This window comes from Papaver somniferum, chromosome 3 (genome assembly GCF_003573695.1).
Source record: "Papaver somniferum cultivar HN1 chromosome 3, ASM357369v1, whole genome shotgun sequence".
NCBI lineage: Eukaryota > Viridiplantae > Streptophyta > Magnoliopsida > Ranunculales > Papaveraceae > Papaver > Papaver somniferum.
The window spans coordinates 92,101,502-92,110,099 of NC_039360.1; positions in this window are offsets into that span (position 1 = coordinate 92,101,502).

An 8,598-nucleotide genomic window follows, 5' to 3' on the forward strand; every position below is an offset into this window, starting at 1 on the left:
TATTTCATTTGTGTGTAACAAGCTAAAGACCATCTAACGGTGGAAAGATATTAGCTTGAATCTTAAATCAGGTTTCATCGAACGGTGAATATTGATTGCTTTGTTCCAAAGTTATCAAACCCTGATTTGAAGACTATATAAGGGAGAACTCTAGCAACTGGGAAACCTAATCCCCACACCTCCTATATGATACTAGTTGTGACTAGAGTCGATTCTCCTTTAACCTAGGTTTTTCCTAAAACCATTGTAGGTTAACGACTTAAAGACTTCATTGGGATTCTGAAGCCACATCCAACTATTTTCTTTGTAGTTGTGTGTTCTGATCTTACTTTGTTCTATCGTATTGAGTACCATCTTCTCTAAGATTTGCTCGAGATTTAAGGTAAGATATAAAAAGTAATCACAAAGCTCTTCGTTTCATTCTTTGTGATTCGGCAATAACTTGTTCTACTACCATATAGTTAAGTTATTGTGAGGTGATTGATATTACTAGGCTGTTTTTCGGGAATATAAGACCGGTGTATCAATTGGTTCCTGTTCACCTTGATTTATCAAAAGACGGAACAAAATCTTCATAGGTATTTCTGTGGGAGACAGATTTATCTATCTATTCAATAAACTTTTATGTGTGAGACAGATTTGTTTATCAAGTCTTCGACTTTGGGTCGTAGCAACTCTTAGTTGTGGGTGAGATCAGCTAAGGGAATTAAGTGCATAGAGTCCTGCTGGGATTCAGAAGCGTAAGGAACGCGACTGTATATTAATCAGTGTGATATTGGTTAGGGATCAAGTATATTCCAGTCGAAGTTAACTTGTAGTAGGATAGAGTCTGTAGAGGCTTAATAAAGTGTGGTGTCTAAATATGGACTAGGTCCTGGGGTTTTTCTGCATTTGTGGTTTCCTCGTTAACAAAATTTCTGGTGTCTGTGTTATTTTTTTTCCGCATTATATTTTCTATATAATTGAAATATCACATGTTGTGTGTAGTTCAATCAATTGGTAAATCCAACCTTTGGTTGTTGATTGAAATTGATTGACACTTGAACATTGGTCTTTGGTACCGTTCAAGTTGTTTCTCATAATAATCGGGCTCGCGTATTTTTATCTATTTGATTTGCTGATTACATTGAGAAACAGAGATATAACTCTTGGATATATTTTCTTTGATTGAGTCTGATTGTCTAGTTGATTCTCTTGGAATTATATTGGAGTTAGTCCATACAGATTGCCTAAACGAAATATTGGGTGTGGTTGTTAGACCCCCACTTTTTCAACATACACAATCGGCTTCATAAAAAAAAATAAGTTATCTTAGTCGGTTTGTCGGACTATAGGGAAAATTGATTCGGGAAATTGTCTCCTTGATAACATACTAAAGTTAAATTACCTTTGTAGTTTCGGTTTTAGTATTGGTTGTATAAAATGGTATGAGAAACTTTCATGATTAAATCTTATAGGTTGTACAAGTCTTATGGATTTGTAAGATCCTTTCTATTTGTCTTTTTGTTTGCTCGTAACTTTGTCATTTTTGTGACAAAAAGAGGGAGAAATATATGGAGTAAACAAGTGATTTTTAATCACTAGGAAAGGATATATGTGCTTAAATATTATATCTAACGAAAGAGTAGAAACATATCATCATGATGTGTAGTTTTTCATACTACAAAAGGGGAATTAAAAAAATGTTCGTATTGAATATTTACCAGCTTGCCTTGGGGGTGGGGTGGGGTGGGGGTGGGGGGGCTAAAAGCTTTTGTTATTCAGATGTCAACAGTGGCATTTACTTTTGAATATATGCAGATTATTGTGCTGATGAAACTTGGAATCAAGCGTATGAAGAATGAGTTATTTTGTATTTCGTTTATCTCCATATATGTAATAGAGTTTTGTCACTAAAATTGGCAAAGGGGGAGATTGTTAGAGCATAGCTCGGTTGAACCCACCAAGCGTTGGTATGTCAAGTTTGGTTGTCATATTTTAGTATCAAAACTCAACTAGAGTCGCTTGATTAAATACTAGAGTCAACTTCTTTTAGGTTAGACTAGAAAGTCTAGGAATGTTGAGACGTACAAGTATTACTCCGAAGACCTGAAGAATGTGAAGAAGCAACGTCTACAATGAGGACATCATCCTTCCACTTGAGGTTAGTAATATTGACTTGATATTGTTTCCATTCCTAACGTATATTTCAACTCGGATTATATTGAAAAAATAACATGTGAAGTTATATATATATAATACTCTAGTGGTTAGACTTAGTCATATCATTATGATCATTGTGTCAAGGAACTTATTGAATTACGAAGTATAAACGCTTATCTTTTGGAACTTCGTAAATACGACATCAACATAATCTTTGTATTTAGTTACTTGATTATGTGTAAGATATAGGTATGATTTCACCCTAGGAAACAATGTTTTATAACATTTGTTTAAAGGAAGTACATATATGAACTTGTTTCATAATCGAAAAAAAATCATGATTGGTCAGGTTGTTTATTGAATATCTTTTGAATGACCGATATAAGATGACAAAGTAGAACCTCTCTTAACTTGTTGAGATTTGAGGTATAACCAGTCATAGCCTATAACGTGTATCATGTTGTAATCGGTCATAAGCTACTTTTTGAAGCATGGTGTAACCGGTCACAAGCTACATTGGGAAGTTAGTTGTAATCAGTCATAAGCTACCTTTTGGAAGCAAGGTGTAACCGATCACAAGATAATTTGGGAAGTTAGTTGTAACACAAGTTTCTTTGTGGACCAAGGTGTAACCGATCACAAGATAACTCGGGAAGTAAGGTGTAACCGACCACAAGCTACCTCTGGGAAGCAAGGTGTAACCGGTCACAACCTAGTTTGGTAAGCATGGTGTTAGAGCACTGCTCGGTCCAACTCACAAGCATTGCTATCTCATGCTTGTTTGTCAAGTTTAGTTGATCAAAACTATATACTTGATTTCTACTCTACTTATTGTTATGTATCGGATTAGGATAGAATGTGTAGTTGAGCTTTAGACTTTACGGCGTTCACCAATTGAAGAAGAAGATCTACTGAGGAGCTTGGAGTAACTTCATCAACAAAAGGTATGTGGAGACTAAAACTTATCTATCACTCAGAAGTATATTATATTCTATCTTCTAATGAGACTAAGTCGTATAGCTATATAGACTTTTATATTATATATATATTTGATATTTCGAGCCGAGTTTATTTCGCTTATCTATTTTTAGAAATACGTGTTGGAAGCTTTTTGCTTTAGCTATGTTCATCGTATTCTTGACTAGTTTAGTTGGAAACAATTTATTTGTTGGAAACTAAATATTAAGTCAAAAGATGATCATATGAAAACTACCTTGAACATCTTATATGATTTGTGTGAAACGGTCATTTGATATTAGCTCGGGAAGTTTCATGACCATTCGATCACTTGAAAATTACTTGAAGCTAATGGTATGTGTGAGATTACCATTGTCGTCTTCTAAGGATGTTTCAATTATTTGAATAAGAGTTTAGAACGATTACCCATGTCTGGACACAACACGGTATGCATATCCAGTATGCGAACTGTATTGTGATGATTCAGGTCCGGAACTCTTGTTTGCGTACCTAGTATACGAACGGATTTAACTGAGAATGTCCGGAGCTCTTGTTTGCGTACCTAGTATGTGAACGGGTTTACCTGAGTTGGGTCTGGAACGGTTGTTCGCGAACCGCTGTTGTTCGTGTACCTAGTTTGCGGACACAGTGGTTAAGTTCTAAAATCGGTAATGTATGATTCTCATACTCATGAACTAAAACATTTATGATTTAAGAAATGCAAATTAACTTTGCAAACCATGGCTTAATTAATGTTCATGAATTGATTCTTGTATTTTGTACGATTACGAATCAATCTGATTTTGTCTCAATTTTTTGATGAATATTTTTATGAGATAATAAACAATTGAACAACTATATTTGAAACACAATTAGATTAATTTGATTATCTATCATGATTGATTGATCATCATATTTGATCTAGAAGTGTTAGATGAATACGGCTAAGTCAAAAGTGTTCATATGGCTAACTTCGGTTCACCGTTATTAAGCCAACCCAATATACACGTTTATGTACGGTTACCTATATCTAAATATAAGTATATTTCATTTGTGTGTAATAAACTAAGACCACCTAACGATTGAGATTAATTGCTTAATTTCTAAGCAGACTTAAGCTTGGATCTTAAATCAGGAGTTCATCTAACGGTGAATATTGAATGCTTTGTTACTAAGCTATGTTAGCTTTGTAAGCAACCCTGATTTGAAAGACTATATAAGGGAGGACTCTAGCATATGTAAAACCTAATCTCGGCACTTTCTTGTGTCCTAGTTGCAAACTAGAGTCGATTCTCCTTTAACCTAGTTTTTCCAAAACTATTATTAGATTAACGACTTGAAGACTTCATTTGGGATTCGTGAAGCCGGATTCAACTATTTTCTCTGTAGTTGCGTATTCTGATCTTACTTGTTCTATCGCATTGAGTTTTATCTTCTCTAATATTTATCTCCGATAGGTAAGATATAAAAAGTAATCACAACAGTTCTTCGTCTCATACTCTTGTGATTCTGCAATAACTTCTTTTGTCAATCAGTTAGGTTATTGTGAGGTGACTGATATTTTTAGGCTGCTCTTTGGGAGTATAAGACCGGATTATTAGTTGGTTCATGTTCACCTTGATCTTTGTATCAAAAGACGGAACAAAAACAAAATAAAGATATACATATCTGTGGGAGACAGATTTGTTTATAAGTCTTCAACTTTGGGTCGTAGCAACTCTTAGTTGTGGGTGAGATCATCTAAGGAAATCAAGTGCGCTGAATCCGGCATAGTTCTAGAGGCGTAAGGAGCGCGAATGTACCTTAATCAGTGTGAGACTTGGTTAGGGCTCAACTACATTCCGGTCCGAAGTTAACTTGTAGTAGGCTAGTGTCTATAGCCGCTTAATACAGTATGGTGTTCAAAGCTGGACTATGTCCCTGGGTTTTTCTGCATTTGATGTTTCTTCGTTAACAAAATTTCTGGTGTCTCTGTTATTTCTTTTGCATTATATTTGTTTATATAATTGAAATATCACAGGTTATGGTAGTTCAATCAGTTGATAATCCGACCTTGATTGTTGGATAAAACTTGATTGACACTTGGGCATTGGTCTTTGTACCGTCCAAATTATTTCTCATATATCAATTAGGCTCATGGATTTCTATCTGTTCGATTTGTTGATTGTATTGAGAAAGAGATATAAAGCTCTTTGATATATTTCTTGATCGAGTCTCACTTTTCAGTTGGTGCTCTCAGAATAGTATTGGAGTTTAGTCCATACAGATTGCCGAACAAATTATTGGGGTGTGATTGTTATACCCTCGATTTTTAAATTGGTATTAGAAGAGGCAAACACGCTAATACCTCATAAGTCTGTGTTTGAAGCAATCTGATTATTATGGACGAGTCTATCTCTAATAACGTACCAGTTCAGAAATTACTAGATGATTTTCAAAACTTAAATTTACATGAGAGAACTGTCACATCTAAGTCAACATCTAAACATTCTCTTAATGTAAAAATTGTGGATAGCTGGGAAACACGCCTAGAAGAACAGTTGGATGAACTTTCTAAGAAAGGTGACTCGGATATTGATTGAGATGTTGTTGAGGAAGTCTCAGAGTATGTTAAGCTATTGAATCGGTTGGAAAATAAAAAGATGACAACTTCTAATGTCACACCTTTTCTGACTAATCTCTGTCGCAAAAACAAGAAATTGAGAAGAATTTATCAAGGTCTTTATATATGGAATTCCAATAACGATTCGACCCTCAAATATCGTGAGAGTGACCTGAGTAAAAAATCACTTGAATGTGATAATCTTCGTAGAGATTTCTTTAAGTTGGAAGAAAAACTTGCAGCAACTTGCAAGGATTAACTCTTTTTTTTTTATGGAAATCATATTTCAATTCATTCAAACCAAAATAGTGATTACATGATTGCTTACAAGATTATAAAAAACGGAAAAATACAAGATAATCAAAACCCAAATACAAATGACGACACCAATTGCAAGTACATCGCGAAGAGAAAGAGTCATGAACCGCAAAAACATCCAATTTTTGTAGATGCAGTACTGATGAATGATGGTGTGAACCGGAATCAATTCCGACCATTTAAAATGTTTATCTTCATCAATAAGAGATGCTCCAAATAAAATGGAGTATTTTTCCCAAAATCTTGTAGATCCAAACGAATCTGGATGCCCCAAATCCCTTTTGTTGAAGATGAATCTAAGACGAGGCCGAGCAGAATCGCTGATGTTCTTGATGATTCGAGAATAAAAAGCCAAGGAACACCATAGAGATCTGGAAGAATCGCTATTAAACCGAAGAGAAAATCGTCCAAAAGACGAAGAAAAGATCGCCCAAATAGCGAAGAAATGTGTCCATAGACACCCAAAACAACAAAAATAAAACCTAAAAACAAAAACCAAATTATTTTTATTCATAAAAACTAAAAATCCTTGCTCAGATCTAGCCCAAAAGGACTAAATCTAAGCAAGAAGAAAGAGGAAGTTCAAAGTTTTTTTTCCTTTTAGGAGAGAGAAGGAGAGAGGAAGTTTTAAAGTTTTTTTTTTAAAACTCTCCGTAAACAAGTTTTGATGACAGAGAAAGCGCTTATCTCGTTCGAGAAAAATGCCTTGAGGCTGATTTAACTGCTGCTCTTGATAAAATCAAGATGTTGGAAGATGACTTGAAAAAGTTCAATACTAGTTCAAGCAAATTAACCACAATGCTAGGAGAAAGTAAAAATCATCATGATACACGAGGATTGGTCTATAAGGGAATAGATGATCCAAGGATTAACTCTTCCAAACAAGTTTTGATGATAGAGAAAACGCTTATCTCGTTCGAGAAAAATACCTTGAGGCTGATTTAACTGCTGCTCTTGATAAAATCAAGATGTTGGAAGATGACTTGAAAAAGTTCAATACAAGTTCAAGCAAATTAACCACAATGCTAGGAGCAAGTAAAAATCATCATGATACACGAGGATTGGGCTATAAGGGAATAAATGCTCCAAGTATTAACAAAGAGGTAAAATTTGTCAAGGCTAGTCATTCTTCCGAAAAAGGTTTCTACTGATGGAAAAATTGACATACCTTCACCGGCAGTTAAGGTTCGAAAGAGCAAAGTTTATCAACCTCCAAAACCAACACACATGAATCCGGGTAAGAACGTTCCTTATATTTGTCATTATTACGGAAACAAAGGTCATCTGGAAAGGAGATGTTGTTTTCGTATAAGGAATGAAAAACTTCATGATATTCTTATTTGGGTGTCAAAAGAAGTGATTAAATCTAGATCATATGTTAAGGACAACACCCTTGAAATTTCAAGTTGTGAACGTCCAACCTTTAGGCAAAGGAATCAATGTTGTGATAAACCTAGATTTTCCTATAAACGTCATACGAAGTCTTTTCATAATTGAAATGATTATCAAAAGGATAACTTTGTAAAGACGAAGACAAGATCTGATGCTCCCAATTGGAGAAAGACTAACTTGCAAAAGAATAGTCAATCCAATTCTCTTCCGAGAAATCTAGAAGAAAGTAATGGGAAGAAGGTTCTGATTGTTCCTAAACGCATTCATAAGTGGGTACAAAAGAAAGCCAATGATGCTTTGAGTGTGAAAAGGAATGATCTCCCAGAAAATTCCATGACTATGGAGAAGGCAGTATCCATGATGTTGGAAGTTAAAGAGTTCTTTGGAAAGGTGGATTTTGATATGAAAGGTTCTAAAAGAGATCTCTTTCATGATAATCCAAAAGTGAAACACAAGAATTAGTGGAAGAAGAAACGAAGTAAGCCAAAAACTATAGATACTGAAAAATCGATAGTTAAGGAAAAGTCAGTTTCTGTCACCTGTGGTGAGCAAGACATTGTTCACCTCAACAAAACTTGATTGTGTTGGAAATGCATCCTCACCAAGGAATGCCCTGCTACGTATACGGTGAGGGAAGCACAAGAATTGGGGCGCACATATTAGGTTGGGTAAGATTTTGAATCTTTGGTAAGGTTGTATAATTCGATTGGATTCCTCTAAAAAGGTATGTCTATAAACTTGAGAAAGATTTATGTTTTTATTATTTGCTTAAAGTACTTATAATAATCCATGTACCTTGTGTATCATTCATGCCTACCTAACTTGATTTGTGTTTAAGGTTCTTAAATGTTTAGGTTTGAAAATAGTGGTTCGGGATGTTTGGCCTTCATGGTACACATACCAGGTATGCATACCATCATTTAAAATTAAAATCCAGGGACCTCAGTTCGCGAACACTGTTTGCGAACAACTCCAGTTCACGAAATTCAGTTACAACCATTTGCGAACTGGTATGTAGACGTGAATATTTGACAACTTGGTTTGACCGTAACTTCTTCGTCCAAACTCGGAATGACATCATTCTTTTTTCATTCTCTTCCTCTTTGAATTCTCTTCAAAATGGTGATGAGGAATACTGAATTTGGATGAGTTAAGATTGGTATTCGTCCCATCTCTTTTTTTTGAGT